Source organism: Pezoporus occidentalis, unplaced genomic scaffold (assembly GCF_034315485.1).
Source record: "Pezoporus occidentalis ecotype Australia unplaced genomic scaffold, CSIRO_AGI_Poc_V1 ctg10, whole genome shotgun sequence".
Lineage (NCBI taxonomy): Eukaryota > Metazoa > Chordata > Aves > Psittaciformes > Psittacidae > Pezoporus > Pezoporus occidentalis.
The window spans coordinates 9,637,523-9,664,111 of NW_026912779.1; the positions used below are offsets into that span (position 1 = coordinate 9,637,523).

The 26,589-nt window shown below is 41.0% G+C and overlaps 1 long non-coding RNA gene across 1 annotated transcript in view; it reads left to right on the forward strand.

Moving 5' to 3' along the window:
- The first annotated feature begins 2,811 nt into the window (after nt 1-2,811).
- The window catches only part of LOC134159920 (uncharacterized), a 277,126-nt gene continuing 253,348 nt past the window's right edge, over nt 2,812-26,589 (forward strand). The window contains exons 1-4 of the long non-coding RNA XR_009963364.1: nt 2,812-2,893; nt 9,045-9,693; nt 15,442-15,581; nt 16,766-16,903. This is a non-coding gene — a long non-coding RNA (uncharacterized LOC134159920). The remainder of the gene's footprint in view (nt 2,894-9,044; nt 9,694-15,441; nt 15,582-16,765; nt 16,904-26,589) is intronic.

Below are 26,589 nucleotides of genomic sequence, written 5' to 3' on the forward strand. Positions count from 1 at the left end.
GGATGGGGCATTGCCTTTCCCAAGTGGAAATGCATCCATGAAATGCTTTCAGACCTATGGATCTTCCCCAAAGGACCCTCCAAGCACTCTTAATCTGTCTGCCCTGGTTTCCCTTCCTGCAATAAAAGTATTCAGATCTCCAGAATGAATCTCATAAATAGAGAGCTAGGTTAAGGCCCAAATACTCTCTGTTGATTTAACAAGCCTCTTGTTGTTGTTTTAGCCTAATCATGCTGTTTTGATGGGTTTACCTTGCAAGAAGCCCTATGTTGTGTTTTCATTGTGTCCAGCTAAGCATGCTTTGTTTTCCACTGATGTTGTCCTATATTTAGTGTTTTGACTTTACATGACCCTGACACTGTGTAGGGGGAGGAGGAGGAAAAATGTATTGCTGATGGCTAATCCTTTGCATTGCTCAGACTGCATCCACTCTAGCAACCTTTTTCATGGTAATATTTTCTGTTAGCAATAAAAGGATTAATTCTAAAAATCAAACTCTTTGATTATGATAAGCATAATAAATATCTTAGACAAATTACTATCCTTTTAAGAATATTAGTACACGAAGACCTTTGCTCTCCTTGGCTGGGCTTGAGTCTGCTGGTACATGCGTTCGTACCATCTGCACTGTGTGCTAATACAACTCCTTGTTGTCTGGTCTTCCTGGGAATGCATTATATAGATTGCAGCTGGTTCAGAATGCAGCTGCCAGGGTCACGACTCACACTAAGATTAATCATTACGCCTGGGTTAGCTTCATTACTTCGACTACCCATTACATTTAGCAGAGATTATGAATGTTGCTTTTAACTTACAAGGCTTGGACTAACACCTACTCACCTCAGCAACATGCTTTTATGGTATGTTTCTCTTGGTATGTCTCCTAGAGCAGCAGAGAGTCTCCCTAAATGCTGTACGTTCAGCTTGAGAAGAAAACCATCCAGCGCTACGTGTATGAAGTGTGTGGGAGTCTCACATCTCTGGCTTCACTCTTCTAATGTGGACCAATTTCTTCCCTTGCATACTGTCAATGCAGAGCTGCTTGCCAGAGAAAACAGTATGATGAAGAGGAGGATGAAAACATCGTCACCACCCCATTCATAATTAACCTTGCAATTTACCTAGTTCTCTGGATTCACTGCCAGGTATTTTGGGTGGTAGCCATCCCAAGAAATGTGGTTTCGTAGGGAGGAGAGAGAGCTAGTGCGAGTACTTCCATTGCACATGAAACTAAGATCATGAAACAATATGACATTTCCCAACTGTAGTCTACAACATAAATTCAGCTAACGGAAATGAACAGGAGTCTAACTCTGCTGCATTCCCTGAAGCTGAGCCTCTGAGGTCCTCTCAAGCATAAAGGGGAAAAAAGCCAAATGTACAGAAGACATTTGAAGGACAATTGACTAAATGTGCCTGTGGTATTCCACATCAGAGCTATGAGCAGGAAACTTGAGGTTACCTTTTTTATGTACATATGGTTTAGGTTCCTGCCCCTAGGGTTGTGGCAAAAGCTATTGTTGCTAAAATAAACCTGATTGCTCATGTGTAGGGTAGACAGTAAAAAATAATTACTTAAATTATTTTACATGCTGTAATGATGTACATGATGTACAGGATTCTATGTCACCAAACTACTCAGTGCTGAATATAGTAAGAAAAAAATACCACTGTATCAGAGACCCAGAGGGTCTGACAGCTGCTGTGTGAATAAACACCCTGTTTAAGGGAAGAAACAAATTTTCACAAGTTTAATTTGGCAGAGTATGGACAGATAGGGCTTGTTTCTCTGGTGAAAAGAGTTCTGCTTTGTAATGGGCATCACAGCCAGAGGTTAGTTTCTTGCCAGTTTCTGGGAGGTCAGACTTCCTAAAAAGTGTCTTATAGCAATGGTTGGCTTTATCTCAGATAGAAATTAAGTACTTTGCTGAGATGCTTACGCCAGGAGTCTGCCTGCTTTTGGCAACCTTGTCTGTCAGTGATGAGAGACCCTTCCTCCTGAGGGCAGCTGTGCCAGCAGGTATGTTTAGCCATGCTCTGCAGGTGTCCCTTCCTCATCACCAACTTGGAGGTTTAGATAAGAAGCACCTCAGGTTGGCTGCTAAGGCTGAGCCAGAGGAATCCAACTTGCAGTATAAATATAGTTTAGACCTATGAAAATCATGCATAGCAAGGCTCAGACCTGAGTTGGGTTCTAACAATTAAGCACTTGAAAACTTCCAGGTCTAATCTGCTGGTCTGAAGGCGGTTGGTGGAGAAAGCACAGAACAGGTGAAAGAGCAGCTCTTTGTCCCTGTAAGTGGTCACTCCATGTGCTCTATTAAAAAAGAGGAAATCTCTGGAGAGGTATCTTTGAGAGGTCCTTGTGCTAAAGCCAAGAAGAGCCCTTTCTGCTTGCTGTGGGGGCTCTAAGGGCTCATCTGTGGGGCTCCTTCCTCAGGAGGGTGGAGCTGCAGGAGCCAGTCAGGCATTAGGGTGAACTACAAAACCTGGGGAAGAGCTGACTACCAGGTGTCTATTGTCTGATCATGATCTTTTCAACCTACCTCAAGGTCAGCTCAAATCTGAAGTGCAGCAGAGGAAAGAGTGTTTTTAGGAGGTGAGTGTGCAGTGGGGCTCTGTTCCTTTGTGATTTCTCAAATGTTTGTTAGAAATCAAGGCATGGCCCTTGAGAGAAAAGGGTCAAAAATGGTGCTGCTAGCCTGTTTGTTGAAGATGAGTGGTGTCCCTGCTTTTTGCAATTGAAGGTGTGGTCATTTGGGGATAGACTCAGTAATGCAGGGGTCCTTTCTATATCCTTATCTTACTAAATTTGTTGTGTGTGTGGTCTCAAAGTGATTTTGTTGTGCATGACTTAACACTTAGTCTTGTGATTTTTGATCAGAATTGTGAGGTAAGTGGCTTCAGTAAGAACTACAGGGCTCTTTGATGTAACAGCTTCAGAAATGCTGAAGATTTTGTCATGCAAAAAATCTGATTTATTTGTTTTTTTTTCAAAATCAGTTTTCTCTTTGATTTCAGTCCTTCCAATGTTTCTTGTGTCTGGGTGTATGGTAATTCCTAACTCTTGCTATATTGACCACTGTATTTCATGCAGTGATGTGAATCTTTTGCTTTCAAAGCAAAACTGTCCTCCTTTCAAGAGCTGCATATATGGGTACTGAAAACATAGTTCCTGTTACACTCACAGGTGACAATCTTGTTTCCCAGTGTCTCGCTTTGGCTCTAACCTTGTGAAGCTTGGGTTTCTCTCTCCATGTTTAGTGAAAGACACTTCAGTTGAACATCTCCTTCCTGAAGAAAAGGTAGTGTACAGGGTTCATACCAGTTGTTTTAGAAGCTAATAGATACGTGTGTATGTATAGAAGGCTTAAAGGTGGGATTGTGTGCAGCTGTTAATCTCCACAAGAATATGCATTAAGGATCTAGTTTAAGCACAGAGGTGAGGAGCAATGATCAGTAATTTACCATGGTGCCTAAGGGATGTGTGGCAGAAGGCTGGACTGCAACTCTGCTGTCTGTCAGCAGATTTCCGTGGGATGAATCTCATTCTGCTCCAGGTTCCTCTGAGATCTGCCTGTATCTGAAATTTATGGGAGGTGAATGTTTCTGGGGTGAATTACAAGGCCTCTGCACCTGAAAAATATGTGGGTGATAACTAAGACTCATTCTGTATGTTTGAATCTCCTCGTTGCCTTTTCATAGCAGAAGAAAATCCTTTCCTCTTTGACTGCACGTTAGTTCTGCATATTATTTACCATCTTGCTATTGTGCAGTCATGAATTAATAAAGCAATGGCTTTGCATGAAGCTAAGAAACTGTGCACTTTGGTTTCTTTCAATGTGATCATTCTGGAGTTGGAAGAAAGGATGATGCTTATTAGATGATGTTTCTTTAAATCCCTTAAGATTCAGATTTTCAGCTCAGTCCTCACCAGACCTCTTTGTAGATCACTTATGTGCGATACCCTGGTTGCACCTATGACTTGGAGATGCCTGTATTCAAGTGACCTAAATTGCATTGAGGGAGGGAGGGAGGGAAAGGAGAAGGGGAGGACTGGGGGATGGTGGGAACCAGTCTGTCTGAAAATTCTGCAAAATGCAATTCTCCTTCCTGGAGAAATTAATTCAGAATCAGACTGGTTTAAGAAATCCCTGAAATATAAAGGAATAGATCAATTTAGGCAGGAATTTTTTTTCATGTAGCAGTTAAGATTGTGTACAGAAGTAAAAATCCAGTTAGGGATATGGTGGCAAAAGAGGCTTTGCAGTGGGATGTCTGGCACTGTATGATCCAGCAAATGAACTTAAATTGGCTGCATGGATATAAAGTTTATATGAGAGTGAAGGAATCTTCTGGAAGTGATGGTCCCATTAGCAAAGTGATATGCCTTTATTAACGTTATGCAGCTGCAGTAATCTTAATGGAGCAATCTAGTGTTCTTCCCAAAGGAAAAAGGAAGGTCTTATCTCATTTATTAATTGTCTTTCTAGCACTTATGAGTTCATCTGATCTTGGATAAGTGAAAATTTTGATGCTGCAGACAGGGAGTGGGTTTAATACAGGATGTTGGTTCTCAGCAAGGGTTTGTGCTGGTTGAGTTGCATCTTGCTCTGTATTTCTATCTGATTTGACTACTGGCTGTGTAAATACTTAGTTTGCACTGTAGCTTGAATTAGTCACCCGTTACTAGTGTACAAAGCAAGTGTTGTCTTCTTTCAGAGGCTGACGAGTGGCATTTAAATGTACCACTGTCAGGATGCATGAAAGACATGAGGCTGCACTGCACATCTCTGATGCTTCTTCTGGCTAGAAAGTGAGGTAATGATTAACAGGAAAAGTGAATTGGGTGCAGTTATAGAAAGCTCTGTCTTTGAACCCTGAGAAAGTGCTGATACTAACGGCAGTAATCAGATGTTTTTGTCTGACCTCTACAATCTTGCTATGCTTTTTTTCTTTTTTCTTTATCAGAAAAGAGTGTAGTGGGAATAGGATTCCACATTTCTCTCAAGATACCTGGCTAGAAAACAAAATAATGCCTGCCACCCCTGATTATGTGGGAAATGCAGGCTGTTCCTTATGTTGCATAGTAATTTTTAAACTTGTAGGGAAAAGCCTTGGATGCTTTGGTGAAAGTTGGCACCTAGTAAAACCACAGTGGATTTTTTCCAGTGTGGAGATACCCTTGTGGGGACAGGCTGTGTGGCCTGGGCAGTGGTTTTGAGGAAGAATCGTCCTATGCCTGTGCAAGTCATCTGTGGCCAAGACATGCTGGAGAGGTGAATGGAGGATGTGAGTTGTTAGAAGAGCTGAGAGGCTTGTGAGTTGATAGAAGAGAATTCTCTCCTTGGTATGATTTCTCCCCTTGTCATAGTAAAGGGAGGTACCTTAAGGATGAATTGACAGCATAGGACTGCAGGCTCTGAATCCCTTCCTGTCAGTTAGGGATGTATTTTGGCTTTGAATCTTGATTTCCTCCCCGTCTCTCTAGCCTCACCCCCGTTCATCTGGGGATTTGGATACCCACAGCAGAGGGCAAAATACCACCCAGTTAATTCTCTGGAGTATAGCTACTGCACAGCCTCCTGATGGGGAGCTGAATATATGGTTTATGCCCTAAAGCAAAGTGTATTATGCTTAGAGAACAGAGTGCAATTTTTTCTTTTTTCTTTGCTGCTGGAATAAATTATCATGTCGGAGTGCTGTGGTTTGGACTTATCCCTAGGTGGGCATCACCAGTAATGTGCATTTAGCAAATAATATTATTAATTTGAAACGATGCCTATTGCAAATTTTATGGGTTTGCAACAGATGGAAAATTATAGTTGAGCACTTCTAATATATTATTTTTTTCAAGATTAACCCCAATAATGTTTGCCTCTCTGCATCCTTCAGCATGGTTTTTGTAGGTCACATAATGCTGCCATTTAGCCATATGGACCTGTTAAATTTTCTGAATCTAATATGCAGCACATGTGGGGTGAAAAAATCCAAGAGAAAGATAAAATGTCTCAGTCCCTGATATTCATTTATGTCTTTGTCAGCAAAGAATGCTGACATTATATGTTAACAAAGCTTTTACATTTATTTATGTGCCTGGATATATCTGTAGGTCCATGTGCAATATTCAGTGTAAACATAAGGTGCTCTGAAGTTTTATTTACGAATTCCTGTGTCCAGTTGTTAACTTCCTCATGAAACATCTGCCAGGCCAAAATGTGACCAAGATACAAGGGGGATACACCCGAACGTAGAAGACCTGGAGGATGCGAGTAAAAGCATCTCTTCTCTGTATGCTTAGGCTGCAGTGCTAGTGCTGTGTAGTGAAGGAACAAGTGAAGCGATGAGGCAAAGCTTGAGGGACTGTTCCAGAGTGAAGGCTGGCTAGTGTTTACAGCTGTGTGATGCATCTTATGCTGTAGGAGTTGTTAGTTGTGGAGGAAAATATTTGTGGGTTCAGGACTTTATTCTTTTGCCCAACTGAAGAAAGAAAAAATTGGTAATCTGTGAAATAATAGTTTATTTCTTTCCTTAGACACACACACAGAGGATGTTAAAGTTTCTGTAAAGTATATTTATGGTGTTCCTCAAAGCTGTGAGGGCAGAGTATATAATCAACAGTGTATAAGGAAAAAAATCTGAAACGTCTTTAACTGTTAGAAGACATGACAAGAAGGACGCTTGTGTTGTTAATCCCCATCCAGTAGGTTGTTGTGAGTGGAATTTGTGCAGAAGTTGGCTTAGGTCCAGGTTGCAGCAGAATTAAGCGCCCACACCTGCACGTACAACTGCTTGTTAAAGAAGCAATGCCGTAGGCATGAGCAGTTGAGTATAAGTTCTGTTTCTTTTGCTGAGACTGCATGCAAACAGTTTCTTTCCCTTTTTCTTTTCCCCTGCCAGAACTCCGTACCCCATGACAGAAGGGATGTAGCTTTCTTCACTTGGCAGCAAAATTGCATCAATCTCTTGAGCTTCCAAACTTTTATTTTGGTCCTAGAAATTCATATTGGCTAGTTATTTTAAGGAGCTTGCCTTTATTCAGATTTTGAAGTATTTGCAATGATGAATGGGAGCACCTCTTGTGAAAGAGTTAAAGGGAAGAAGAAGTAGCAGAAAAATTTAAACTATTGTATTTCTACAAAGTAGCCTTTGCTGAAACTTACACTGCCATTCTCAAAAGAAAAAGCAGTTAAGTTGCTTAAGAGGTTTCAGGTTGGCTGGCTGATCAATATCAACTATTAGTAATGCTATATTAGGAAAGACCTGTGCTATACACTCAGGCCTTATTACCATGATGTCCGTTTATTGATACTAACACTTGGTCATATACAACAAATTATTTTGAAGTTATTTTTGATGAATGTTTCTCATACGTGTTATATGGCCTGATCTTGCAAACCTTTACTCATGAGGGTAGTCAATTGTCTTCAAAGATTTGCAAGAATGGCCCATATGCAATACAACCTCGATTATCCAAATGTCAGGGGAGACATTGCATAAGTTCATATAATCGACATTTTGAATAATGAGGAAATTTTCAGTGCAATTAATAGATGTCAGGGGACATGACTATCTTTCAGATGACAGAGAGTTTTCAGGAAATTTAGATTTTGATAGCTAAGTTCCTAATGTATATGCTACTGACAAGACTGCAATTCAGAACATCTGAAATGTGCTTATATGTTCCTTAATAGCCCTTCATGCAGAATCAGACCGATTTCTATTTACTGTGATATTAGTGTTGAGGGTCAAATTGTCACAAGCGTTTAGCTTAACATTGCAATTACTCTGCTATTAAGAGTTAGATTCCAGGAACACAGTGTTAAATCAATATTGGAATTGTCTGAAGCAAAATATCATTAGGGAATACATCAGCATCAACTCTGGAATATTGTTTTAAGAAAAAATAATCCCGTAGAGACATGAAAGTAAATGAAGTTTAAAGGAGGAAACTCCTGGAGGTAATGAAAGAAGAGAGAAATCCAGACTCTTTTGAATGAATGTGGAAATACCTGGGGGAGCATTGATTCGTGTCACAATGACACTCTTTAAACTTGGAGTTGGTCAGTCAAAGGTAACCCAAAGCCAAAATTCCTGTTTTCTGACTCCTGTTCATCTCTGCACAGCCAACAGAAGGTGCTGCGGTGGGAGGCACTAATTTTCTTCCTCCCCAGATGGCTGCACATGAGCACCCAGGGATGCATATGGCTCTGCTGGCGCCCTGAGCAGAGAGTACCGATGGTGTCTCTGATTGCCTGTCTTCAGGTCTGCACCTCCACTGCGTAATCAGAGTTTATCTTTAACTGTTCTAACAAGCAATGCAGTCTTGCTTCTCAAAAGCTAAGCAGCAGAAGCTGAATTATGATGATCACAACTGATGGGAGTGTTTGGGATTCTGTCCTGAATCAAAATACTAATGTTTGTAGGAAGCCAAAACCAATGCATCAATTTATTTCGGCACAGAGATGAGCAATCGCTTGTTTCCTAGGAAACATGGGGCTGTGCATATGCAGCTCCGAATGTGTGCCCTAATGTTTTCCTTCATGTTGATAGAGTAGAAAGTTTGTCTGATGAGATCCATTATGCTTAAAGCAGAAGGGAAAATAAATTTGGAAAGTTGCACTATTTAAAAAGAAGATAGCAGCAATACTGCCAGAGTCATAAGGAAAAGGCAGAAATAATTCAGGAAAATAAAGGAAGTATCCTCTCTGTCTATCTAATCTAGGAATCTGGAGATTTTTATAGTTGCAGAGCCATCTGCTAAGTTTCATTTATTGTGCAACTTTACTACCTCACCATCATCTGCTCATTAATCTGCCTTTTTTAGGTCTACTTCTGAAATTCTGAACCTCTGAGCATCTGTCAAATAGCTGCCACTGTTTTTGAAACAGTACTGTAGTGTAGACTAAAGGTTTTTATAGTAAGTTGTTTTGCTTGATGTCAGTATTACTCAGCAAAAGCTTAGTCATTTGTAAGATGTTCATCTCAAGCTTGTCAGATAACCACTTCCACCACACCCTAACTCTTTGTATTTCTTCCTACAGAGTAACTAAAATATGATTTGTGGTGACGTGTGATTTGTGGTGATGTGTACTGTGTCTCAAAACGTGGCTTGGACTGCCTTTCAGCATTAGGTCCTCTTCGGATTTGAGCACTGTGCTTGGGTGGCGATTGCCAAAAAGCACTGAAGATTTGAGCACAGATCGCTGACCCCAGCAGGAGTCTTGCCATTGACTCAAATGGCTGAGACTTGGGCTGAGATCAAGGACTTCTGGATGTTGTATTTGGCTTTAATACGTTGTTTCAGACCTGGCCATTCTATTGTGACCCGCACAGACATTGCTGAGACGAGCACAGGAGAAAAAAAGGCATTAATATCTATCTTTTCAATCAATGCATAGAATTCCTCAGATCCAGCACCACATCCTTTGGAGGTGGTCAAATGTTTCATTCATGTTCATTGTGAACAGCAACAAAAAAAGTAATCTAGCTGAAATGCAGAGGCCTGGCAGCTATGTCTGGGTGCGTCTCAGACTAATCCATACCTTTCCTTTTTGTGCATTATTCTAACAGCAGGTGATCTGATGTGTTACCTGAAAATGCACTTTGAATTTACAATTCCTGCTTCCTGGCCCCACTGGAGGTGAGGTAATCCATGAAGCCCCAGGAGCTGAATGAGCAGTGGCTGCCTCTGTGAGTAAATGCTGCTGGAAGTAGGTATTAGCAGGTCTGAGGGACTTGAGTCTTCTGCTGCCAGATGGCTGCCAGGATGTCACTACCCTGTGTGAAGCTTATGGATGCCTTTGTCATTCCTGCCCTGAGGTTCCCTGATGTGTTTCTTTTAGGCATTGATTTCATTTTGCCTGTTTTAGGTAAATCTCAGTAGCAGTGGACGATTCAACTCAGGAATTGTTTTCTTTGGGGACTAATCATTCTGCCTTGATCTACACTCCTAAATTTAGAGGTTAATCTCTGCAGGCTTCTTCTGGGGAAGGCTGAAGCTTGCACTCTGAAAGCTCTTGTGAAAGGACTAACCCTAGGCATTTTGAATCACACTCACTCGGAGTCTTTCTCTCCTGATTATGTATGGGACTAAGGAGACTGTATTTCTAATTTAGACAGTTACAGATGAGGTACCACAAGATGGATGAGCTGATCTAATAGCCTGCTGATACTTCCTGGCCATGTGTTCCTGCTGTTTCTCTTGCTTCAGTTTGGGTGCGTGTGCTAAAATGGAAGGAAACTACCCCAGCAAAAGAGAGCCAAGGCAACTTGAGTCCTTTGGCTGGGGTGAAGGTGGGGACCAGAGCTGGTGGCAGAAAGAAGGTTACCCTGTAGGCTGAGAGCTCTCAGCTGAGACTGTGATCTTTGCTAGCCCTATATCCTTTAACTGAGGGCCAAAATTGTCCTGTTACTGCTGCGACTTTCTTCAGTTCTTTGAACAGCAGCGACTCTGATATGTAGTACTGCATTCCTGACACCACAGAGACCTCTAACTACGAGGCCTCTAACTACACTGCCTTGATGAGGGGCCAAGAGGATTAGCCAGCAATGCTCCTGAGATAGGAATGAGGATGCATCCCTCTTGCAGGAATGCACTTGAGTTACTGAGGGAAATAGCCAAAAACCCGTAATTACCCTTTCCTAGAACTGAGAAATGAAGTGATAGCTTCACCCTTCAAGACTGAAATAAGGTTTCTACATTGGGCCAGAAAGTGAATGTCTGAATTCTGCAATTAACATTTCAGGCTCAAATAATTGAGTTCTGTGATTTTTATTTATTTTTTTTTTTTTTTAGAGGTTATCTTCTCGTGTGACCGAACTAGTACGTGTGTGTATGGCTCAGCAGGGAATGGATCATGAGAGGGATTACTTTGTGGCTGTGCAGTTGGATTTTGACAAATCCATCCAGTCCCATGCTGTGGAATGTGTGGACAAGGTTCAAGTTTGCACTGATGGAAATGGAAACCTTTTGCTATACCAAGTTCAATTTGTTTTCACATGTGGTGTGTTGTCTATCTGGTATGTCTGTTTTATTTATAGCTATATAAATATATTGAAAAAAACCCCAGCTAGTTGGCGATTTTCACATCAATATTGTGTTTTCAACAGAAAATGGCTTATTAGTCAGCAGAGGCTGCTGGCAAAGTTTTATCGCTTGGATCTAAAAATATTTGCTTTTAATGAAACATTGGGAAATGAGGACCTGGAATTGTGGGTGTATTTTTTTTTTTTCTTTCCTCCCTGTAAAATCATGAAGAACTTGATGCATCTGTTAACAAATCTGTTTTTGTTAAAAACATTTTGAGTGAAAGTATATCACAGCTGGCTCAGACATTATGTACGCATTATGTATGTGTTATGTTTTGTCTGCTGAGACCACTGAAAAGAACTTCTTTGTGTCTAGTAGGGAAAATTTGCAAAGGCTGAGATCTGTTGTGTTTGGGGGGTTTTTGTTGTTTAGGGTTTAAATAAAACCCACCCTGGTAAATTTGCCAATATTTTCATTAGGTCTGGCAGCTCTTCTTTGAAACTCTGAATTCCAAATGGTGTTCCCTGTTTGCTTAGAGAAAGCAGGGGGCCCACTTCACAGTGTTTGCTCTGAGGTTGGTGCACTGACAGGAAGGCATTTGTCCACATTTTTTTTATTATCAACTAGAGTGAGCGGTTTAATAACTAGGATTAAAGCATCAGATCATGACAGAGTAGCATTAGCTGCAGGAACCAAGTTGGAAAGGATTCCAGATGCGATTAGATGAATACCTGCCCTTTAGGGGAAATAGTTAAGTGGGCCTCCGTTTTTATTGGTAAGGTAAATGTTTCTTGGGCCATTCTAGGCAGGTATTCCAGGTTTGCTTTTTCACACAAATCCCTAGTGGCAAAGAATAGACTGTATTCCAGACTTTAGCCAAAATTATCTCCCTGATGAAAATCGATGATTTTGCCAGAACACACAAGATTCTGCTATTACCTTGAATTATTTACATTTTTGTTATAAATGCAAAGGTGCACCTACAACATGCTGGTAGAGTAATATTTCCTTAGGGGAAGAGGGGAGTGGGGAAAAGTTGTCGTCGGAGATCTCTGCTGAAGGGGAGAGTTCCCCCTCACCCTGAAACAAATAGCAAAACCTCACTGGTTTCAGTGGGATCAAAAATTATCATGAAATTATAACTTTCCTTATCTAATATAAGTAAAGAGATGCTTAAGTATGTTTGTCATCACTGAGTTTGTAGTATATTCACAAATATGTGTTCAGGGGTAGGAGAGAATGTATTAAAAATCAGATGCAGGAAAATTATTTTTGTATTAAAAGATTTGTGTGGACATCAAGCTAATGTAAAAACTTTCTTGTTTGACTACAGAAGTTCATTCTCTTAGGGGCTGGCAAATTCTGTCTTGCTGTTCCAGGATGAATGCTGAGAATAAATTTTTCTCTGGTATTAACCACTTTGGGATCTCTTTGCAAAAGTGTATAGGTGCCCAAATAACTCTGTAAAACTGGCCCTGGAGCTACAATGCACTTTCCCCATATACTACATTGCAACACTGTTCCAGTCTGTGTGATGGGAGATGTATTGCACAAAAAGACCTCACAAATTTATCTATAAACAGCTCTACTGTCTGCCTAGTCACTGTATGAGAAAAATGAAATGGACATAGGGCACCAAGTTAATATTGGTGAAGAAATAAAATGTCAAGTTAGAGTATATGATAATCTTAAAACCTCTCTTCCCTGATGCGTCCTGAGCACTGGGGCTTCAGGATGTACTTCAACGTCTTCTAAGGCAGAACACAAACATAAAGCTTCGAGGGAGTACTTGAGAAGGTGACCCTTGTGTCCAGATAAGTTTCAATAAGAAATTATCAAAACTGATGACCTGCACCTTTTCACAGTCGTATGCATTTGCTCTATCCTACTTAACTTCAGAGTTATGTGTAACTTAGTTTCAGGGATCTTGAGGCTCGCATAGAGAGGGACAGAGAATCATGTAAGCTGTAATAGCTTCAGTCTAACCCTATTTTAGTGAATGCCTTTTTCTGCTCACTCTTCTGGCTGCTTGCTGTGTAAGACTTAACCTTTGTTTCCTTTTCCCTGTTGTGTGGAGGAGTGTTTCAGACAACATAGAACCACTTGGTGAAACTCACAGGCTCCACAATATGGTACTGTATGAAGATGCTCTTATAGAATCATAGAACAGTTAGGGTTGGAAAGGACCTTTAAGATCATCTAGTTCCAACCCCCCTGCCATGGGCAGGAACACCTCACACTAAACCATGTCCATGGCAGGGGGATTGGAGCTAGGTGATCTTAAGGTCCTGTCCAACCCTAACTGTTCTGTGATTCTATGTTGCTCTTCCCTAAGAGAAGAGCATAGTCCTGAAAGAGTCAGAGGAAGAAACCTGCAAATATTGAGGTTTACAAGTTTTTCTTAATAGGTCTGGCCTGCACTAAAGTTTGTCTTTAGTTTCGCAAGTTGTGCATTTATCTATGGCCTGGTCCAAAGCTTACTGAAGTCAGTCTTTGTATGAACCTTGATGGACTTTTGATTAGTGCTTTTAGAGAATTTGTTTTGGCTTCTGTTTGAGAAACTTGCCTGGCTGACATGAAATTACAGCAGGCCACAGAAAGCACTTTATTTCCATCACCTGCAAGGGAAATAACATCGATATTTTTTGAACTTCTCAACCCTCATTTCTGAAATCCCTTGGTGCTACCCAACAGGGTGTGTGGCTGTTGTTCCTAACTAAGAATAATGCTTCTCTAGTGTAACATGCAGGATCCTCTTGGTTAAGAGAGTGGAGGAGGCTTGCCTGCTGGATATCACAAAAGATGGGTGCAGGTGAGGAGAGGGGCATCTCAAGAGACAGTGGGTGTTCAGTAAAACACAAAGCGACGTGTAAGACTATTTCAGCTTGACTGACTTCCAAAATGTCCATGGCCCTCTTGGCAATGGGTCTTTCCCTGAGGAAATCCTTTCTGGTTTTTGAAGAACATACCCCTGGCCACCACAAGTTTTCTGAGAGCATTTCAACAACATGCCAGGTATTTCAGAGCTAGACCAGAATCAGGTGAAAACTGAGGCTTCACCACAGGTTGCAAGAAAGTATTTTTACAGGGGGAGAGGTAGATGACTTCAGGTTTAAGGAGCTGCTGCAGAGCAAAACAATCTCTCAGAGGTTGTTCTGGCAGACTTGTTTGGACCTCGTACAGTGGTTTCTGTTGCAAATGAAGAGCAGCCTCATTTGAAGGCCCAATCATGAAATGAGCTTTGGAAGAAGTGGTACAAGCTACAGATAATTCTTTTGTAGTTTGCTTTTTTTACCTACTTTATTCTTCCCTAAAGTATTCCATTCTTTTCCTGACTGCCCCTAGGCTTTGCATAAGACCAAGTGGCTCTGATAAAAAGCGAAATCATGACAGTAATGAAATAATCCTCCTTTTCCTGCCTTTTCCTCTATTTTTATTGCTTCCAAAACAAATATTTAGGTTAAAAAGGCAAACAAAAAAGCCCCATCCCAGGTCCATAGGTGAAATAGTCTTTCATATTTTTATTACTGCTTTAGTAACAGTTTTCCCCACACCTGTGGCTTTAATGAGGCTTGGAAAAAAAAATGTAGGAAAACATCACTATGCTTCTCAGTCTGAATAAAACCTTTTTTGATTTTCTGGGTTGGTCTGGAGCCTGTTGCAGTTGATGAGCCCTTCCAGTGGGCTTTGGATCAGACCCAAAGTTCCTTAATCTGGGGGGGGTGGGGGGTTGGGGTGGGTGTCTGGGAAGGGGAATGCAAATGCATATGGGTGCTACAGGGTTGATTTTTAGAGGGGCTTTTGCGAGAGCAAGCTGTATTGGGCCTTTTCAGCAGAGGGTGTGCTCCTGCTCCCCACTTTAATTCATGTTTGGAACAGCTGTGAAGGTAACAGCAGGGAAAATCCAAGTGCAGAAGTGTTTTTGACCTCTTCTGCAGCTTCACAGCCCTCTCCCTTTGCCCCCTGTGACATGTGGGCTTCCTGGGGTGATGGATGGTTCAGAGGAAGAGCGGCTTTAGCATGGCTGATGTGATACTTTTATTTGGGAAGCTGCTTGAAACTGAAAGAAGTCAAACTGATGGCACTTTTAAAAGAGTAACTAAAAACTCCAAACATGAAAATTTCAACTTTTTAATTAATTCAGGTTTTTACCTGTGCTTTTATTTTTGACCGAACCTTGTTTGGGTGCTTTGAAAAGATGAACAACCATTCCTTTTCTTGTATGTTCTGAATTTACATTATATGACCAGCTGCTTATGATAATTGATAAAGATAAATCAGTCAACCTGTGATAATTTAAAAACAGAAGTAAAAAGACATTCCTTTTCTAATGGCTTTGTGCTTAAAGCCTCAGGTATGATTTTTTCCTCCCCTCTGAAATCAATATCGGTGCTTTTGTCTCAAAACAGAGACCCGAGTACCAAATTGCTGAACAGATTTCTCCTTTGAAAATGCCACTGTCACTTGAAAATGCCATGTGTACAATGCAGCTGTCTGACTTCTCAGCATTACAAAGAAACAAGGCCACGTGAAGCCTATAAACAAGCTTGTAACTCAATGTGTAAAATTTCAATGTTTATTTCAAATGTTTTGCGACTCTCCTTTGCCGCAGTGTGTTTGCTTGCAAAAAGCTCCCACCCTTCAAGTGATCATATTGAATTTTGTAGCTTTTGTCATCACTTCTGTTCACACACTCTTCCACAAATCTGAATAATGCAGTATGTTTTTATTGTCAACTTTTCCTGCTTTTTAGTCTTTAATTTTTTCTTTTTTTTTTTTTTTTTTTTTGCCACTGCTCCCACTACTGCACAGTTACATTTTGGTTTTTTAACTCTTTCTAGTCCTTCCTACCAAGTCTTTTATTTACCATCCCCTCCTCAGATGTGGGCTTCTGAGTTTCCTGTCCTGAATTGCCACTGAGATGCATGGTTTTAACACATTCTTGTTACAGAATCATCAAAACAATCCTCATGGCTAATTCAGCAAAGGGGAGGAAGTGACCGGCTGCTGTTGGTGTTGATGAATATGATGACTGTATCAGTTTGTCATCTGGCATTACCATTTGTCCTCTTCTTCAGCTGGTGTTCATTTGAGTTTATGATCTTACAGAAGTATCAGTATATGATGCTTTTATTCAAATTTGGCCAAAAGAGATCTTTCAATAGAATAATAAATCCTTTTTGTTTCAGCTCTCTGTATATTGCAACACCAGCTTGTGATATTGTGATGAAAATTTTGTAGTCCAAACAGATTTGGTTCAGTTCAGTGGTTGCATATCAAATCTCCAAGGCATATTTATGAACAGATGACACCCTTACCAGAACCAGACTGGCACATGAGAAGGCCTTTTGCTCCTGGAAGTGCTGTTTTATAGAGTGAGATGTAGATGTGTTTAACGCTCATATCCTCTAGTCAAGAGGAGTTAGGATTTCAGAGGATCTAAGCCCTGGTTCCTTCACTTCCCAAAGAATATAGCACAGTACCTGCATCCTCTTTTTAAACTGGAGTTGACCTTCCAGCTTCAGCTGGAGTGGCGTTGAGAGGAATGCCTCTCAACAGAGACAGCTGCTGTGTTGCAAACCGGAGCTGGCTGCCCTTTTCAATAATCTTGGCAATTTAACCCAGTGCTTTCAGAGAGAAAGTGCAAAGGATGGTCCTTAGTGTAGCACAAGAAATGATCAGCATGGATCTTGTTATCATTAATAGATTTATTTCTTTTTTCCTCTCTTGTAGGTCTTCAGTGCCATTGCTGTAAGGAGGAAGTTTGCAAACTACAGTCTTCCTTGCTTTACTTCTTGAATTTTCCAGTTGCTGCTGCTGACAAGACAGAGTAGGGCCTGCTCTGACATGACCAGTGCTAACTCCAGAAAGGTATGTTTACCATCTTTGTATGTTCAACACATCCTTAGCCTGGTAATGGCCCTGTGGGTGCAGTGAAGAAGCAAAGAATAGTTACTGCTGTGTAAGATGATGAGATGCTGCAGGGGATCTTTGCAGGCTTTATGGTAGGCGTTTGAACATATGTAAGTACATTGCCAGGCTCTGTGTGACCAAAAGAGTTTGGGAGAGGTTCATGTATGGCAATTCAGAGTGTCATTGTATACTTAGCTGCCAAGCTTAGTACTTGTTGGTGTGTAAAACTAGGTCCTTTGCTTAATCCACGGAGTCTGAAGCTCTGCCTGGGTCACAAGACCTAAATGATATATAATATGCAGCTTTTCAGTGTTCTTGGCTCAGCCGCACCTATCTTTGTAGATTATCTCTAGAAAGCTCTTCAGTCATCAGCAAACCTGTCTGTGTCCTTTTGTTGCTGCCTACAAGTGAGAAGGGCTGTAGGTTGACCACTGCTGTTCACCTGGCTTTGTGGCACTGATGAGAACCAGAAAGGCATTGAGCATGCTGCAGCCAGGTATTACTTAATTTTCTTCTTGCATGAATTGAAAATTGGCCTTTGCTTTGATTAGAATTCCAGGGAGAGAACAAAATCCACAATGTTCGGTTTACATGGGCCTTTCTTTTTAAGTCTGTGTAAGTGCAGCAAACATCAATTGCTCATAAAAGTGTTTTCCTTCACAGTGGGGAAACAATTTCTTTATTACTGGCTTCTCTGCTTTCAAATGGAGAGTTAAAAAAAAAAGACTTGGAGAAAACCAGAGATGTGATATCACTGAGATCTGTCATGTGCAAGCAGGATGCATCACTGCTAACTGCTTCCTCTACAGTTCTTGCAGAATCATAGAGTTGTTTTGGTTGGAAAAGTCCTTTAAGATCATTGAGTCAAACCACTAACCCAGCACTGCCAAGTCCACCACTAAATCATGTCCCTGGCTCAGGTACAGCTGTGGGAGAAGTGGGGTGAGGGGGCTGAGACTGCAAGAGGTGTTTTCTTGCTACATCCAAAGGGTCGCTGCTTTTTTCAGGGCTTGTCCAGTCTTGTGAACGTGGAAAAAAAGATGATTGAACCATTCCTCTATGAAACTAAGGAAAAGCAGCAGGCTGCCGCGCTGTGCAACACATCTCAAATGAAAAAGTAAAGTGATCTTCCAGAAGAAAGAAAATAACAGGCATATAGCTAAAACGTTGCAGTGCCTACTTATATTGCACTGAGCAATTCTAGCTCTTCTCTGACCTTTTACATGTCCATACTCTCATTCCAAGAAAAACGTGGAACAGTGACACGAGGTTGAGGGTTTACGTGGTCAAAAGCTTATCATAGGGAGTATTAGAATATGAATTTATTAGCCTATCAAATATTTTGATGCCTAGCTATATGGAATATCTACTCATGTGCTGTCAATTGTCTTCTGTTCTGTAGATGTGAGGAAACTCATAGCAAATACCAATGAGCTCAGAGCATATATATATATAAGGTTTGTGGCTTACATCATATAGTGGTAACTCATACACTTTTATACTGAAGTATAACATAGATTCCTTCTAGCTAAAAGGTGCAGATAGAAATGAAAAGCTTTGAATTCATCAACTTTCAACAAAGTTAAGTAATTACAGTATAAACAGGTGAAATACCAAAAGTGACTTCACTTCTTGTTTATCGCTCTAAGAAGTTTACGTGCTTCCAAGAAAGATTTACACGGAGAACATAGATAAGTAAATAAATTGAGTGAGTACATGATTAATGCTTTCAAAATAGTAAATGCTTCCCATTTGTAACATTCTTGAAATAGATTGGCCATGTAGGCCTTGTTTTTCTTCCTGCTTTACAAGGCTGTCTGTGTTTTGTTTATTTACTGTACAAATTTACGTTCAATGCCTCCTTTTCTGTTTAATCCACAGGAGAATTTTGGTCACTGGCAAGATCATTAAACTGTATTAATATATGTTTAATTATATCTTTATAACAGAATATATATGATAAATTGCTGTATGTGTAATTAAAAGGATTGAACAAGTTGAATACTAACAAAGCAGGGGGAATTAAATTACATGATTTACATGACTGAGATCAAACTTAGTGTTAAGAAAAGGAGACATGTAGGCACAGTTACATTTTGTCAAGATACTGTAGGCCACAATTCACTGCAACAGATCTATCCTATGAGTATATATATACTTACTAATGCTTAGTATTGTCTGCTTACTGCTGTCCTCATGTGTTGCTGCTTGTTTTGTGCTATATCTAGCACAGTGGAAGGAAATGTTATTTCTACTTGTTAGTGTTTCTGCAGGTTATAATTCTGGCAGAGATGCAGTGGCAATAAGGAGTGGGGCCTGGGAAAAGTTGATTTCTGAGGAATAAAGAGTCTGTAGAAGAGAAGTAGCTGTTCTTGGTTCACTTGGTAGTGACCAACCACACCATAAAAATCTTCATGCTTTGTGCAAAGCGGTGATTTCAGCAGTGTAACTGAATCCTGATTCTGCAGAAAACTATAGGCCCACTTATGTGTTAAGCAAGTGCTCCAGGGCTTTCTCTGAGTGTAAGCCCAAAGATGGGAGTGTTGGAGAACAGCCTGTCCAGTTTGAACAAGCAACAGAAGCTCATTTGTGGCTGTTCCAAGCAAGGCAGTAGGAATTGGAAAACTATGTTAACCAAATTGGAAGTGTTTAGATGCAGGTAAATAGACTGTCTGAAGAACACTCTAAATACAGTAAATATATAAATCAAGCTCAAAGAAAGAGATCCTTTCTAGCAAAATTCAGTGCCACCAATACAGTGGTTGCCATTTTGGGTTAGATGGAGCTCTTCTAATGATGCAGTACTCAGCTTTAGTACCAGTTCAAATGCTGCCTCTGAATGACTTAGTGTCACGGAGATTGTTGTGTTACAGATTGTCATTTGTATGGTGAAATTAGGTGGGTTTGATGCTATGACTCGATTGCAGTAAGTTGGCATGGGGAAAAGAAAGTGTCTTTAAGACAGTGATGGGCATGATTCAGAGCTTTGAAACTCTCACCTGAACAGGGATTGAGTCTGGTACAAAAAGAGGCTTCTACTCCAGTCTTCCTGTGACTGCTCTTGCCCAAAATCCTTCAGCATTCAGATGCAAAACCTTAGAACTGAACCCTCCCAGATATGACTGGTGTTATTTCACTCTCATATGTTCTCTCCAACTCCCACAGAGTTCATGGTGTACAGTTTGAGCCTTGGATTCATCTTGCTATGGAGAGGTGCAAGCCATGAAGCCCAGATTAAGGGGCTTGAAACGTCTTTTAGAACTGTGCTGTATTTGGCAATTTGTGTTCCTTTGGGATTGACAGTTTTTTGGGTTTTTTTTTTGGCAGTTAAGTTTTCACTCCCTGAGTTTTGCTCTGAGATTCAGGTTCAAATAAATCTGAAATGTGGAGCAGAATTCAGTCCAAGTAAGTGAGTTTCCCATGGTTTCTGTCTGAAGCAATAAATCCTTCCTTGGAGAGAAAAGGGCAAACCTCTACCTTGGTTCATCCAGAAGATTTACAGATGCTTTTATGAACCTGGGTTTAATTTGGGGTTTGTAAGAAAGCCCTTTCCTATTTCTTCAACTCCTGTTTCAGCTCTAGGGTATAACCCCGGCTGTGTCAGAGTTAACAGGAGTTTTTCTACTCCCATTTGCAGCAAAGGCAGGATTTCCCACTCTGAAGTTCTGCATGTTTCTGTTTATTGCCATTACAGGCCAAATACTGAGTTAGTGAGTATGCTTAGTGAAACACCTATTGATTTCAAAGCTGAATTTCAAAACCTTAGGATTTCATGCTATTCCCCTTAAGTCTATTAAAATTAGACGTGTACTAGCTATCAGATGTACTGATGACAAAATTCAGTGGAGGAAATGTAGCTCACGGAGGGTAGATACATTCCTGGATCTATTTCCTGCATTTTTAACGAAGGCTCTTTGGCTGCCTTGAAAAATTCACATGCCCGCTTCCCCAGCACTCGTTGTACCATCTGTACACACAGCACACAGCGTACCTCCTGATTTTAAAAAGGAGGATTGTTCTGCTCTTCAACCCGCAGCCTGCAGTACCGTGTAAACCAGAGCAAAAACCGTCTGGCTAATCGATCCTTATTTAATAAACAGTGTTATCAATGCCTTTGAGACAGCTGTACAGTGGATGACATGGGGACATCAGGACATTTGCTGGCTTGCATTAATTGGCATGGCAACATTGTGTTTTGGCCTGGCACACCAAATTGAAAATTGAATTTGCAAAATCAAACTGTAGTTATCTACATTCCTTGATGTCCTCCCAGGTGAGCAACTGGGCTTCATGCTAATAACTTCTAAAGCAAGCAAACTTTAGCTAATTATGTGCTAGTTTATTCTCCCTTGCTAAATTTTGGCAGGTTGCTTCTGTAAATTATGAAAAATAAATGTGAAATATGCAGATGTCTTTTGTTTGAAGCAGATGTTTGGGCCCCCTTGCCAGAATCTAATCAGCTGTTTCCCCGGAGTTTTTTTTTTTTCCTCCCCCCTTCACCCCCAATAATGTCCAAGAGCTTTATGAAAACACAAAGGGTTGGGGGAGTACAGCACAATAGGATGTTGCTTTATTTACCACCTACCAGACTTCAAGGTAACTCAAGGTAGCTTTTTAGGGTCTTGTCTTCTCTTGTTAAAGCCACAGCAGATGCTGGCAGAGGGCCCATAAGGCACAATATTATCTGAGGACAGGCAGAATGTGAATGCAGCCTTGCCTGTAGTGGGGGAGGTGGTGGCAAGTTGGGAGGGAGCCAGCAAAAGCTGGCTTTGAAGTCCTGATGGTACCTTGTGGCTGAGCCCCACAACTTGTGTGCTTCCCCCACAGGGAGCCCCACAGATGGGGGAGCTACACATCTCCAGGAGCATACTGCAGCTCTGTTAAAGGCAGGGTGGGTGGCAGGATCTGTTTTTTTCACTGTTGCCCCAAATCACTCCTCTCCATGCCCTGTTGACTACAGCATGGCATGGAAGGGAGCGGAGTTAGCCCATGTTGTACCCTGTGCTTGCCTGGCTGGGCTAGATGGAGCCTTGCAAGGGTGTTAAAGTACTGTGTTGCCATCTCATCCAGCACTACCCTGCAGCACAGGGTCTGAATCTGCCTGTAGGAGTACTGACTGTTTCCTGTAGCCTCCTGGTTATAAAAGCTTCTGAAAATGAAGCCCTCTCCAGAAGAGTCTGATCCATACTGTGGCTCTTTGCTCCTGGCCTGCTGTGTAGTATGACTTCCCATCCTCAGCTGTGCTGACATAGCAGCTGTGCCTCCCTTGCTATGGCACTCTACCCTCTCCAGCAGCAGTTTCTGTCTCAACATCAGCAGTTACTACAGTTAGAAACCAACATGAAGTGTAGAAAAGGGTCCAGATGAAGATCCCTGGAACCTTGAGGACCATCCTCACTGCTGTTACAGCTCCAGCAGGCTCATCAGAAGTTCAATAATAAGAATAGTGATTATTTTTTTTAGTACAGTACTCAGCACCTGCTTTGCATTTTCCATTTAAGGCTTTCACAGCGCTTGATTGTGCATGGATTTAAACTTCCAGCAGTTGTACAGGGTAAGTGTAGGAGTTTTCCATTTTGCTTACAGGGAAACAAACACAGAAACAGGCTAAGTGGTATGGGCTTTTTTTTTTTCATTTACCTTCTTCCCCCCCCACACCCTTTTTTTGCTCCTCAAAAGGAGAAAAGATGAGTTTTATGTTTAAAAGACTTTACTGGGGGTTGGCATCCTGATTTTGTTAGTCCATGTTACAGCCTCCTACTGGGAACAATTTTCCAGCTACCATCAGGGCTCCTTTTGTGGGTTATCACAAAGGGAGGTATTCCTGCTACTCAGAGTTAGTATTTGGCTCTGTGTGTTCAGAGAGCTTCACTTTTGGAATGGATCTGCTGATCGCTTCCAGAACCTGTGCCCTTTATGTTAGGGGCTTGAAGCTGAATGGCAAACAACTGCCTGAATTGTTAACAACTGAGCATCTCTGGGAGCTAAGAGGTACAGAGCAGTGGGCAATTTCTGAGCAATAAGTACTTCAGTACTTATTGTACTTGGTGCTTCTTATTTTTTATCATGGCCGAAGCACACATCGGGAGCCTGTTGTGATAGGTGCTCTGGAAGCAATTAAAATGACTAGTCCTTGCCCTAGGGACACAGGTCTTGAGATTGTGGGAAGATGCTCTTTACTTGTAAATAGATTGCTGGAGGGAGGGATAGTTCAGCAGCCTAAGACTGCTAGAAAATTTTCTTACAGTAAAACTGAAAAGGGAAGAAAGAACCATGGCCAATTTTTTTTTAGCGTCTTTACATATAGAGCTGGCAAAATCCAGTTTTGGTCCTTAGGAAAGAATTTGTTTAATCTGACTTTATCATCAAGGAGTATTTTTTTAATGAATCCTCATAAGGCAGGATGAATATATAGGCCTTTGATTATTCAAAAAAAAATTGTACAAATCAAAATAAATTTGCCTGAGCAATTTAAAATAATTAACCTTTGACAAACCTCCCTCTCTGGTAATGGAATAGTAACTAAATGAATAAAAGATAAGTCGTGGCATTCAATGAATTACAATATTCATCCCATAAATTACAGGATAAGATAGCAATATAATCTACATTTTTATAACTGTAAAATGTCCTGACCAGTAGCCCCTGTATTCTTCAGGTTATTTTTTTTCTATGTGTTCGAGGTATGTAAAGCCTTTTGTATGAAAAGCTTCCCAAGTGATGTTAAGTTTCTACAGCATCCCCAAAGGCTGTGACCTAGGCCCTCTTTCCCTGCTCTGAAAGAGAATGTTTGCCTTAACGGGAAACCCATGCTACAAAGGGATTCTCCTGAATGGTAACAGTAAGTGCAAATTATGATCCTGGGAGTCTCCTGCTATATAACCAAGTACAATGCCAATAAACCAGGGGTGTAAACCACATGAGCATATGGACAAAATATGGTCTGAATGGCATGATTATGTTTCTCAGGCCATAATGAATTCATCCCAAGGTGCAACTGTACATCTGTTGTTATAGTGTTCATGATAGCAAACGCCACAGTTAAGGTTGCAGTTTAACTCAAATTATAGCCACCTGTTTCCATTCACTAACAACTTTCTTAAAAATGATTCCTTCTGGACTAATTCACATCAGTCCTGAAATGGTCATTCACTTATAGATTTATTTTGAGGAAAATATCTGTTTGACTTACAGAGTAGGCAAACTGAAAGATTTCCCATTTCCCCTCTCATGATTCTCACCAATATATTTCCTTAAAAATAAATCAAACCCACTGGCATTTAGGGGACTGATCCAACTTACACTGATTTTGTTTATTTATTTATATGTATTTTGGGTGAATATTATAATGGATATTCTGCGACTCACTTTGTGGCTGCTGATATGGAGTAATACTGTGTAGAAACAGATCCAAATACTGCACACGGAGCTCTAGCTGCTTACGAGTTAGGAGTCTTGTCAAGACTATTTTTCTAATATCTGTTCTTACTGTGTAGTCGGTAAGTGTTGCTTACATGACATCCCATCTTTCTTTAGCTGGGATAAATCCGAACCACTGTCTGGAGAGGAAGGGTAGAGTGCCTCAGTCTTGACAATTGATATCAAGGAAGATAAATTTCTTTTCAGAAAGTTTGCCACCCCTCCAGGAGGGATGAGTTACCAAAGAGACTATCAGCTATTATGAAAACTTTAAAAATGGCAAAAGAAGAATATCTAGTTTGAGGTCTACAAGCATGGTGTTCTTTTTCAGTGGTGTCTTAAACGGTTTTAATGCAGAAGTCAACTCTGTAAGTGTGAATTTTTAGTTAAAGGTATACAAATATTAAGGGAGAGTCTGCCACTGATCCTTAAACAGCAATGCCTGTCATAATACATATGGCATTTTGAAGTGCAAATGAACCTGAATGATAATTACCAATAAACAACATTTCTTAGCAAGAGTTCACAGCACATCATTCTATTGAATGTCCTCTGTTGTGCTTTCACCTGAGGGGAGTAAACATGAGACTATCATTTCAGGTTTGGTTTTGATATGGCAGTAGAGAGGGTGTAGGGTTGTTTGGTGTGCCATTCGTTGCAAGCCCCCTCCTGACAGCTGTCCAAGTGCAGGAGGCAGATTACGTGGTTCCTCTTGAAAAGCTAACTCACCACGTCATGGTCAGCTCCCTCTGAGGGCAAATGCTGATCCCAGCATGGAGCCTGAAGAGCAAAGTTAGACTCCAGGTTAATCCACAAGGGTTGTTAAGGAAAAAATCCTCCCCTTGAGACTTCAGATCGTTATTGCTCCATTTCTTTGGCTGCATGTTGCCTACTGCTACTCTGTAAATGAATGCAAAGCACATTGGGGTGCAACAGAAAAGTCACAAAAGAGTTTCTCTGTCCCTTTCATTTCTGCTGCTTAAGTGCTCCCACTCACTCTATGCACAGGGAAGTTCTCCAGGGCATGCTGAGTGCCTCTTTCTTGAAGTATTAGCATTGTTCAGCTCTTATAGGCATAGGATTCAAAATACAGCTTGCAAAGGATACTCATGCCCTTAGTAAGGAGGAAGGTGCAAAGAGCCTGCTGCAGCCTTGCTGCAAGGCAGGGGCAGACTTGGGATTGGAACTGAGATCCCAACTCTGTGCTAACCACTGGGGCTCTCCTTCCTTTGTGTACTGGCTCTGCTGCCTTCAAGGCTCTATCTTCTGTGCAGATGGGAGCATTATTGGGCTAAAAGTGTGACAGCTCTCAAAACCTCTGCCGACTGCACAGAAACTACTCCATTTGGAGTCCAAAGTGACTCCGCTGCCATGTGTTCATTGTTACAATCAGGGACAACCTCTGTGATAGAAATAGTTGGAAACTGTAACAAAAGGCTGTTGTGGGGTTAAAAAAAAAAATAAGTCTCTAAGTTGCTGTTTGGAATTAGGATTTGCACAGCCTTTTTGTTCATCTGCAATCCTTTCAGCATATTTTCTACTAAGCTCCTGTTCTCTTGGGTGGGACAGAGGAAGATGCTGGCAAGATGGGCAGATGGATGGCAAGCTGCCACTCAGCCTGGAGCTTGCAGTCCACATCTATCTAGACCCAGAGGGCTACACGTGGCATGATTTGGAGGAAGTGAACTTTCAGTGACTCATCTGTAATAACTCTTTTCCTTACCTTTGTTAAAACGTACCTTAGTTAGAGCTTGTGTTATCACAGTTATAAAGATGCATTGATATAATTATATAGCAATTGCAGTAAATTATCAAGATGAAATCATTGAGGCAGTTTTTGTGCTATTGTTACTTGTTAGATGGCTTATATATACATATGTATTTGGGAGAGAAGAGGAATTAAAGGAATTCTCTTGTAGCTTCAGTGTTGCTAAAAATAAAGGAAGATTGTGCTGCCGTGCTGCTGCTTACTTATGCTGTCACGAATAATGTCAGTGAAATGGAACCAAAGGAGAGAAGAGTGTATTCTTCCCTGAGCTCTAACTGGTTGGCAATATAGCTCATTTTATCAGGCTCTCAATCATGAAGTGGCTTTTTTTTTCTTGAACTTGCAGGCAGAGGAGATGGTTTACTTCACAGAATAAGGATACTTTTATGCTTACTATTTAGCCATTTGCAGGGAGAATGTTATTTACATAGATGAATTCTTGAGGGGGGAGCAACAT